This window comes from Thermobia domestica, chromosome 5 (genome assembly GCF_964235325.1).
Source record: "Thermobia domestica chromosome 5, izTheDome1.hap1.1, whole genome shotgun sequence".
Lineage (NCBI taxonomy): Eukaryota > Metazoa > Arthropoda > Insecta > Zygentoma > Lepismatidae > Thermobia > Thermobia domestica.
This window is the reverse complement of record NC_137458.1, coordinates 82,652,963-82,664,947: the sequence shown is the minus strand read 5'-3', so window position 1 is coordinate 82,664,947 and position 11,985 is coordinate 82,652,963.

Sequence of the window (11,985 nt, the reverse complement as noted above, 5' to 3'; positions counted from 1 at the left end):
ACAACTGTATAGCACGGCGACAGCTCGACTACAGATAAAAGGTTTTCTGACTCAGTCCATTTCACTGAAAAGCGAGTGCAACATGTACAAGTACATGTTTCGTTCTGGGCCTGCTCTTGAACCTCTTTTATATAAGTTAGCGGCGTAAATACTATCTCCGCTTCACGTCCTGCACTATCCCTCCGTCACGCCCTATACTGATGATGTGAATATTAGTTGCACGACATTACAACAATCTCACTAAATTATTGCCCAATTACGACAATTCAGTGATATTTGTGGTGAACGTATGAATTTCTGTAAAGCAAAAGTGTTGACATTTCATAACGGGAAAACGGATGGCTATCCACAGTCCTTCTCAACTGTTGAAGTAGTATGCAGTCAAGTTAAAATATTCGGTGTTACATTTTGTAAGAGTGACAGTATTGATTATGAAAGGATTTGGGATGCATTATTGAATAATGTGCGCGGACTGTGTCTCCAACAAAAATTACGCAAATTAGACCTTATCCAACATGTTTGTATGTAAATAGTTATTTGTATGCAAAATTATGGTATTACTCGCACATATATACGATATCGGACCCATATATTTTATAACTTCATTCTGTTATTGGTTGGTTCATTTGGGCAGGACGTTATTTTCGTGTCACACCATGGAAACAGTTGGGCTTACAGCCCATTTTGATACGTGAGAAATGTAAGGAGTTCTTCTTAACCAAGAATTATAAGCAATATCAATTTCCTGACAGTATTACATATCGGTGACTTCCGTGCTGGATGGTCTCATTTCCAGCACCTAACCCCTTAATATAGAATCCCTCTAATACGCATTTATATATATTAAACAATGCGCACGAGGTTGGTTGTATCTACCTCTCTTGGATCCTACCAATTATTTCAATGTAACATTCTCGGTCAGTACTCACTTGAAAGTGTTTACGAAAAAATGATTCCGCACATTCAGCAAAAGTTCCCCACAAAAACCTGGAAGATGATATGGCCTAATGGCCCCAATGCCACCCTATCAACGCAGGTAAAAAGTACCTGGTATATGATTGTGAATGAACTTGTTCCTACTATTGTTCCTACTAATGTAGTGTACTATAAACGGCTATGCGTCAAAAGTGTGATCAACCTGATACAATTCAACACAGACTGCAGTTCTCTGCTCAATCACCTGATATCTGCAGAACGTTAACACGAATATTAAGTGTCATTTGCCGTTTACAGGGTACTGTGTCTGAACCTCAGTATATATTGTTTCCAAAATATCGTTTCTTTCCGATCACAAAACACAATACTGTCACCTGGCTAATTGGACAATCACTTTTCTATATCATGAACACGCATCCGTGTAGCAATATGTTTGATTAAATTATTTTCTGAAAAACGATTGTAAAAGAATTTCTGTACAGTGCGAAAACAAGTCTTTTGCTCACTACTTAGGAATCTAGTATAATGAATATATAAACTGAGATGTTAAAAGTTCCCGTAATGAATTAAGTGGAAATTTTAAAAAAATAGGTGGTGTAGTGGTAACATGCTATACTTTCAAAACGAAAATCTTGGTTTCATTCCCCATCAGGAAGTATGATTTTTCCGCATAAAATACTGGCTGCAAACAGAGATTCATATTCTGTTGGAGAACTTACAAGAGATCACTAGCGATAATTTGAGTAAACAGTGTGTGCGTAATACAGCATACAATGCAATGAGAAGTATGTTTCATATTTATATTCTGCAACCTCTTTCTCTTTCTTGACGTCTCCCTATCCTGCCTTTGCATCTATCACTTCTCCCCCCTCTCTGTTACGTACACAGCAACTTCATGTTCCAAAGTTATAACGGAACAAGACCGTTATATACTTGATCTGGAGAACCTAATTAACTACGAACTTGGGCGTCGTGTTTTTCGTGCTCTGGAGATAAGATCCCCAGTCCTGGTCACCTCTGACAGAAATGATGTTTAAACGCAAGAGAATAAGAAATACTGTTTACTATTCTCTGGGTTACCGAGCCTCAGTCGAATTACCCGGTTACTATGGTCTTGAAATCTCGACCCGATGGTGGTTTACATTTTCCAACTGACACAATGATTGGTTTGAGCTCTTAACGTATTCATTCTATCTGTGCAAGTTACGTTATATCTGGAAGAGATGATATCAATGCTCGTAACAGATAAATCTTCGGAAAAGACTAGAAAATTGAACCTCTTTGGTTATTTGAAAACAAATTTATTTTACACAAAATTTGTTTCCATCTTCTAACTCAATGTGTTTTATTCACGTTGAAATTTGAAACATGCTACATCTAAGAGCAACATAAACTTTTGCTTTCCAACACTTATAGCTTTTCGTTACGATGAAGTTTGGACTTTTAATATGGGGTATTTCTGATAGATATTTAGCAGTAAAATAGCAGTCTTCTATTTTCTATTTCTTTCTTTCTTTTGCATTCCGTTTCGTACTTTTGTTGTTGTTTTTGTTCAGTTTGTATTAGTAGCCTGAAATAGAAGATATGACCAACGCTATCTATTGGGTATATTAGAACGTATTATGGATCACTACCTCTAATGAACACTACCGAATTTGCAATGGAACCACGCGGAAACAAAGCATTTGTTAAACTTTTGACATTTTAATAAATGTGTCTAGGCGATATATATTTCTACTGGAAATTGAGTATTCTATCCATTATGAAAGTGGCATAATGAATCTTTAAGAATCCTTTATATATTCGAATAATTCTGAAACATGTGTGAAAACAAACATTACTTCTATATTACTGTTGGATTTCTGTAAACGGAACTTTATAGTGTTAGGTTCTTTTCTTACTACGTTTGAATTTCACAGTTTTATCTGATCTCCCTTTTCTTTTTGGTCTTCTTCTTTATTCCTTCTCTCTCTCTGTCTCATTTTTGAATCTCTGTGTAATAGACATCCATTGGTTTCAACTTTTCATTGTGTGCGTTTCAGTTTCTCCCTACATCAACTTATGAATCTTGTTTCGTTTCTGTTGTGTTATTTCATTTTATCGAAGTTAATACATGTGTAGTTTGAAATTAGACTGCGCTCATGTTATTAGCTAATTTTAGTATGGAAGAGAAGAAAAGAGACGAGAGAGTGTGTCCCTTTACCTAGCACGATTATGGGATAAGAAGGTGTGTAATGGGCGGCCTCACTGTACGGCGTTAGTTGTTGCAATTTTTGTGATGCGGAGTGTAAATGGAATTATTTTGATCGCTGACGCTGTTGAGAACTATTTTGATCTTCTACGTACGTGTTACGTTACATATCGATGTTCGAATATATTTGGTTAAAGAGCAATGACACTTTCTTGCTTTCCTCTATAGAATTTTGGGTTGACTTTATGGCAGACTTGGTTAAGTAATAAATTATATCAAGTGCAAATATTTTTTTGTATAATTGTATATCCTTGTACTCCCCATTGTAGGTCCACAAGCTTTCCAAGTTGCAATACGTTTTCTTGATTCAGATTACAGTAAGATGCCTGAAATTTGCACCAACCGTCAGTACTTAGCTTCTCTACTGTTTGTCTTTGAAAAGGGTATCAACAATAACGTTCTAGTATTAATATTAGTGTAATAAGTTAAAAATGACGAATAAAATATGGAATAGAATAATAAAGACATTTTTTGAATATGTTAATGATAACGGGCAAAATTTGGAACCATTAAGTGAAAACTACATTTTTCTACCACTTGAAGTTTTCGAGATCTCATTTTTGAAAGGATTGCCCATAAACATATAAACTTTGCTTGACCACAAAAATGCAGACCTCACCTTTTAATATATAAACTAGCTGAACCTGCGCTCTCTACACAGCGCATCATTCGCATATGAGCATAAATCTCCTTATCATTCCTTACAACATCTGTACATGTCCCTTTATAGACACAAGTGAAAAACGTCTTGATAAAAAAAAAAAAAAAAGAAATCGGCAAGGGGTATCATAAAGGTGAGACTTTTTTCGATTATTTTTCTCAATATCTCGCACCGTTTGCAAGTTGAACCTGCTTTCGGTTGGAGTTTCTAATTGATGTATGACCAGTGTTTTCTTTCTTCTTGCATGCAGTATGTAATAAGCAAATACATTACATACACAATTAATTATAATGTAAGTTATATATGGTGTTCATTGGGCAAAACACAACCCAAAAAAGGTTCATCATAGACCGGAGAAATTGTTATCCTTCCTTTTCCATTATTACTTGGCCATGAAACAAAGGCCTGAGACATATACAACCCCTATATACAACAGTGTGGTGTTGGAATGTATAATGCTTAGGATGTGATGCTTTTGTTTTTTTCTTTTAATTTCAACACTTCCAATGTACGCGAAAAATGTAATAAAGCAATAGTGGCCATGTTTTTACATATTCAATTAGAACTGGACATTCTACATGAAATTTGCAATCGATCAGTGGAAACGTCATCTTTCTAGAGCCTGTAGTTTTCGAGATCTCATTGTGGAAAGGATTGGACAGAAACATATAAACGTAGTTTAAAACAGCTACAAAGATGGAAGCAGAATTCATTTGCATTTATTTCGAAGAAGGCTTATTGAAAGGAAAGGCTTTTGAACAATAATTTAAAAGGATAAACTTTGTGAAAAATTTCTTTGAGTAATTTATTTAAAGTACACTCTTTTAAAAATATTTGTCTTTGATATAAACGTGAAATCACAAATAACCCTAAATCAAAGTTTTGAAAGCTAAGGTTATAGGTTAGAGCTCGGTCGCTCTTAATTAGTCCTGTAGCATTTTAATAGATAATCAAGAACAGTCCTTTACTAATAATATTGTTGTACTTTTTAGAAATACATGCAATTACGGAAAAGTATGTTTTTATTTTTAAAATATCGTTTACAAATTAATTATGCAGTTTTATTTTCTTGGGTCTCTCAGACCTAGCACGACTGTTTATTAAACTTTTTTTTCCGCCCAACGACTGTAGGGTTAAAAATCACTCTCTAATACAATGAACAATCTACGTAAATGTAAGACCAACAAATTGTAGGTTATTATTAATAACAAACACACAGATTTTTGTTTTACTTGCGTTAATTACTCGCTTAATTTACAGTAGAAAATATTTCAAGTTGACTGAGGTAAACATGATAATAAAGCCACGTGAAGAAAGTCAAAAGATCATACTGAAAATACACAACGAATAAAATAAACAAAGTCCGTTTGATTGATAATATAAAAATAATATCATTTTGGATATCAGTGTTTTTCTTTATTTCGCTCCATTCCCACTATCGTCATTTATGCATTGCTGTGCAGCTTCATGAGTTCTGGGCCAGTACTGCATTGATGATAAAGTTTGGAATATTCGACTTTGGATATAGAAATACTGGGAATCTTTGGATTCTAATGAAAAGAAGTGTGCCAGTATATTAAATCGCTCAATTTCGTTAAGTTTTGGAAACCACTTCAATCTAGCCCGTCAATCATCACCTGTTCTAACAGCTGGAATATACTTGCCAGGATACGATGTATGTGGCATCCCTACCTTTAGCTTGTTTCATGATAAAGACTCATTTTAGCGGAAAAGTTTAACAAATGACTGTCTAGAGCGCGCTCAATGTAAGAGTTTTTTTTCAATAGTAGTATGTGTTACAAGCTGCGTTCAGTGCAAGAAAGGCATATTTGTTACACATATGCCCTTGTTGCACTGAACGCCGTTTTTAATATTCAAAATAACTGCCTTCAGAAGGCGATATCTTAGATCTTTTGTAGCAAATAATGTGCCTACCTATTCAGATAATAAATCTAATGTTATCACAATTTCGAGCGTCACATGTGTCCATTCTGCAACGACCGATTCAATTACTGTTTCTAATGTATTTAAGCGAAGCGCTTGTTCCATACTTGTTAAGTCTGTATTTAAGTTGTACGTTCCAACAATAGATTATGTCATCCAAGTGACCATGGCAACTAGTATTTTCAGTTGCGGGTATGAAATTATTTAATACTTTTAGTATACATATTTAGAAAACATTAACTAAATTATCATATTCTACGTGATACTGTATATTAGCAATATTATGGAGTATATTTTGAATCTGAAAGGAACAGGAGGCATATTAATAATAGGGCAAAATGAACTCATAAGTAAGGATAGAATGAATAACACTGATAAGAAAATTAACTGTTATTTTGTTTTTGAGATGATATTGCTATTTTCGAATTTAGAATGTCCGAATATGATACAAATTCGCCCTTATATACTACAAACTAAGGTTTTATAGTCAATATGTTGGATTATCGTATTTTTAACCTGGTTAAATTCCTGTATTTTCTACGAAATGTGGTTAAGTAGCTACTACCTCAGCACTATTCATCCAATAATCATAGTCCACACGTCTTTCTCTTTAGAATAAGACAGGCTTTAAAATAGTATCACCTATACGGATGCGTGGTGTATCCTACAAGGGAAATGTTGTCATTTTTGGAATCTTTGCCATACAAAAGACATAACTATTAATCCTGAGGCCTTCTGGACTGACCCTGTACATAAGTAGCCAAAGGAACCCATCTTTAGAAAATACTTACGTTCTATCAGTAATTCTTATGCCAGGTTTCACTGCAATATATTTTTAGATTATGAAGAAAATATTTAGCAATCCTTGTTCAAAGTTCAAAATGTATTATCTAAGTAGAGAATTTAAAAAGTAAACTGCAGAATTAAATGTTTTCCTTACGTATGTATTATATAAGTGTTTTTCAAAATGATTGAACTATTTAAGCTTCATTTTTAGTAAGAACTGTTGTTGCTGACCGTGGCTTGCCATATTTTATTGCGTTGAAAAAATTGCTATGACGCAAAAGATTGTAGTTTATAGTTTGAACACGATCATTTTGAAAATCGTGTGCGTTTTCTACGTAAAGTTTACCACCACTTTTACTCCAGCACTATGTGGTAGACCACGCTTACGAATCAGGGACAAGATATAGCCTCCCATCATGTTTTCATTGTACTGTCCCTGGTACCGGCGTATGAAGTTTAAAATGTTATGATGGAAGCAGTGACCATTGTCTTCGGAATACGCTCTCATGTTTTCTTTAAATATTTCCAGATGTGAATGCAGAACATGAATTTTGAGGGACATCCTATATCCCATTTTGCCATACCTTTCCACCAGATAGTCTATCAGTTCCGTATAAATTTCTGCTATATGACTGCTAAGAAATCCTTTAATCACTGCTACACAACTTTTTCAAGCATTCCCTCCAATTCCGGTAAGTATGTGAGGAAATACTTCACACGTAACAATCTTTTTCACTTGTGGGGCTGTCAAAACTCCGGATATAACCTTTGCATTTGACAGTTGAAGGAACATTCCTTCTAAATATTTGACTGCTGCGGATTGCTTATTAAGAGTTTTAACAAACTGTTTAATTAACCATATCTTGATATGCAATGGGGCATTGTGCCTTTCGTGGGTCTACTAGTGGCTCAAATTTCACCTTTTGCTCTCCCACCAAAAATTCTGTCCTTAGATGTCAGTCTTTCTTGCAGTAATATGCACCAGTGTACTATCCCAGAGACAAAGGTGGCAGATAACTTTGCAAAACTATCTTGATGACCCATAACTTTAAAGTGTTCCTTTAACCTCCCATTGATATTTTTCATAACACAGGACCTGCAATATGTATTTTAGGCTATTGTATTTTCCTTCAATTGACTAAAATAACTCGATGACATTGTTACAGAAACACAGCCCATCTTTCATCGTGAAAAAACTCGAAAATATCTTGTGTTGTGACCTCTGAAACGATATATTTACAGACTCGTCTACTGAATTCCACTGTTTCCGTCTTGAAGCTAAAAGCTCATCATTGGTTTTAGTTAGTGATAAAACTTGATCTAAAAAGGTAGGGGAACCCATGACATCACACCGTCACCCTTTCTTATCTTTAGCCATTGGAATTTTACTAGAAAGTCGTGGGGCGCCACATGTTTTCTGAAAGTGGGGGGCGGCGTATGCTTTGCTGTGTATTTTTATCATAAGGCCTCGTAGCTACATTTAAATTTGAACATTAATTCTCGTATAACCGCAAGTTAGTTGATGAACGTTAAATGTAAACAATTAGAACGTACAGTTAAGCAATTTTAACCTATACCGTACAATGAGCCAGAGGCTTCGGGGAACTACTAGTAATAAACAAAAATCTTTTAGCCTTTTCCACTGATTTAAGGGCCTGTGGTGCACGTGGTCCTGGGTTCGATTTCCAGAGGGAGACCATTGTAATTAAATGTACTTCACTTGTTTGAATTCCAGTTTAAACTGTTGGTTCATGCGTCATATGATCCCGGTACTGAAAAGAAAATATTTCAGTTTAACGTCCCACGATTATGCCCATTATCCTAAGAGAGACGGGTGATTAAGGCAATAATGAATGATGGAATGAAAATGTGGAAGAAAACTGTAATAGCCCTCGAAACCGACGAACACGATATTGTCCACCATAAGCTTAGTTGTTCGAGAATTTAATGAGGGACCCCATGCTCCAGAGGTAAGCGCTAAGCACTGAGCCACTGTGCCCCCTTCCGCTACAGTAATAAAAACCAAAAACCAATAAATAAACAAAATGATATTAAGAAGTTTTATCACCGCTACGTAATGTGTCAAAGCACTTAAACAGTATGACTTCTAGCTTTTCAGTACAAGATTCAACTGCTAAATGAGTAATTCGCTGATGATAATTTTGAAGAATAAATATTTTTAATCTTTTGCAAATACAGTGACATATTTACTTACTATTAACTAATTAAGCTTCAGATAATTGTGAAGTTATTTGCATTGTAATAAAATGGGAGAAGCTGGTTTAGAAAGCAGTGTATTATTTCTTTATATCAAGGTGCTAATTTCAGTATTCGCCTGATTTTTCAGTTGAAACGGGTCTAACTCAAAACATAATAATAATAATAATAATAATAATAATAATAATAATAATAATAATAATAATAATAATAATAATAATAATAATAATAATAATAATAATAATAGTTATTTGAGTCGATAGTGCATGCTGGATGTGAGAAATATACCTTCAAAGCGGTGATGTGAAGTAAATTGATGTATGATTTTAATTTCTAGCTAGACATTGAGTATTCAAACTGGCAAAATATGTCAAATAATTTTTAGTTATTTTTGAAACAATGTCTTCAGATTCTCTATGAATTTATACCGTTTTTCGTCCTTCATTTTAAAGACAGAGACGGAATTTCTCTGCTCGTTAACTGCTGTGTAGTTATGTACCAAGTGTCACTGAAGTTTGATCGGCAGCATCTCCTCCCCCAAATGATCGAAACAAAACATTTCTTTGAATTTTCATACAAACATGGCATTCACCATATAATTGGCAACTCTAAAAAAATGTGTTTTTAGACTCATAAACTATCCTGAGAATTTTGAGAAGGCAACAACTACACAGTATGTTCCCCACGTCCTCCCCCTAACTTGTTTTCTTCTCTGATGCCGACTAACAAATAGAGTGAGTGGAGCAGTTGCTCCAGGGCGCACAGTAAAAGGGCACAAGCGCTAAAAAAGAATACAAATAACTGTTCCTTATGCAAAGAAAGCTTGAAAAAATACAAGGGGTCCGTATGCTATGACTATTAGCAGTTAATTGGCTACAGCCGATATCAGGGACGGATCCAAAGATTTTTTGAGGGGGCCGTAGGTGTCAAAAATAAACTTGAGACATTTTTCGATATTTGGTTTGCAAAGTAAAAATGCAGATTGCAGTGCTTCTTAATACGTATTTATATCCGCATTTCTGGAGACTGCATTACGGAAAGTCATTTTATTCAACACGAGAGAATCTAGCATTACCATGAAATGGAAACGCACTCATTATCTGCAGGGAGTGGAGAACGAACTCAGAGTCTTCCGTTTGAGAGATATTTTAATTTTTCACACCCTTGAACAAGCGCTTAATTTATATATTTTACTTCTCATGGAGGGACGCGCAAGCAACGCGCTCTCTTTCTGGATCACTACTGAGCGATACACGGACAATACTCACAATTTGGAAAAAGATAAGTAAATACTTTAGATTTCATAATAAAAAAAACTTTGTATACTTTTAGTGTATATATATACAGGGAAACTGGTGCTTCCATTGCAATGGGATATTCCACAAATGTTTTGGAACATTTTTACCCATATGAACCGAGGATTACAAATCAATAGTTTCTGAGTAATTGGCACATGTGTGATTTCTTTAAAATTTGGCGGCTATGGAGAGGTGCTATACAAACTTTCATCCTGATCGTAGAGATATGAAATTTTACGTGTATAATTCTGCACACCTCTGTGGGCCATGTGGTAATGAACAGTTCGTAACTCTGCATTGTTGCTATATTATAGGTCCGAACGTGAAGTAAGGTGTAGTGGTCCAAAATACACTATTTGAACTTAGAAACAGCATTGCAACGTCGCAAAAGTACTTGCTAGTAGGAAATGACTGCATGGTTAGGAAAAGGTGGAATGAAGATGGTGTGCGGTTAAGAGAAAACGCGATCTATGATTTCATACCGAAGGATCGTGCATCTGTCTTGCTAACACTCGAGCAATGAACGACTGCGTTGTTTGCTAGGAGACGGACAACTTTTGTCAGCATGTCACACTCTTGGATTTCAACGCACGTAGCAATAAGGCATAGTATATCCTGGTAATTGTGGTACCTTTTGCCTGAAAACCAACTAGTAATAACCCATTGGTTTGACTAGGTTTTCCCTGGTTTTCTTCACTCCCACTAGTCGAAGGCAGATATGGTACTTTCTAGAAAGCCAGGGAGAGTTTCTTTCCAAAGCCTAGACCCACGTAAAAGACCGATGTAACTCCGGAGTTGGAGGTCCGAACCCTTTCCTTCAGTCATTCCCTCGCATAAATACATAAATAAATAAATAAAAGAGGAAAGAAATAATGAAATAGCAATACATATCTTTAATAGACCTAACTCAAAACAAAATTAGCGCCATTGCCGTACCATTTGCTATAATGACAACCTAATGTTTTTAAGCTTTCTACAAAGGTAAAAAGTGTAAAACTTGGACAGTCATGACCAATTAACACATTTAGCTCTGTAGCACTAGAAAGAAAGAAACACAAGTGCGGTATGCTGACAACATATAATCGTCTCCTAGAAAACAACGCATTCGTTCACTCCTCGAATGTTAGCCACACAGATGCACGATCGTGGATATGAAATCCGACATGAATCACGTTCTCTCTTGACTAAACACCATTTTTATTCTACCTCTTCCTAATCATGGCGTCATTTCCTAGGAGGAAGTACCTCTGTGACTTCCCACGCTGCATTCTTAGGTGCAGTAATGTATTTCGAACCACTACACCTTAGTTCACGTTCAGACATCAACGGTGCAAGGTTACTAGCTGTTTATTACCACATGGCCTACATAGGTACTGTAGCAAATCTCGGTATAGCGGTCTTAATGTTTTCTGTATCTTTTAGCAACAATAGTTTAAAAGGAAACTAAATATGACCTCGAGTGACTTAACCTGATCTGACGAATCCTTTAATAAAGATACTGGTAAAGCAAGAAAGTAAATTACACTAGGTATCATTCACACCAACACACAGTGTTTAAATCAAAAGTGAGTTAAGTGGGTGATATCATTACAAATTTTATTTTAAAACATTTCAAACAATTTTATTTTAAAACATTTCAAACAAAGGTTCAATTAAAATATTTAATTAAACTCAGATTCACTTCAAAACAATTTCAACAGAAATAACTATGTTCAAAATAGATACAGAAAAGTAAAGGTAGTTACCCTTCTCATCTCCAGATCTTCTTGGGTCTTAGTGGCTGTCCAATTTCAACACAGTACAGTGCACAGCAGTGCACGGGAGAAATTTCAACCAATTCAAAATTTTTAAAAAGGTTTAATCCGGACGGACTTTATGTCCTATTTTTAATC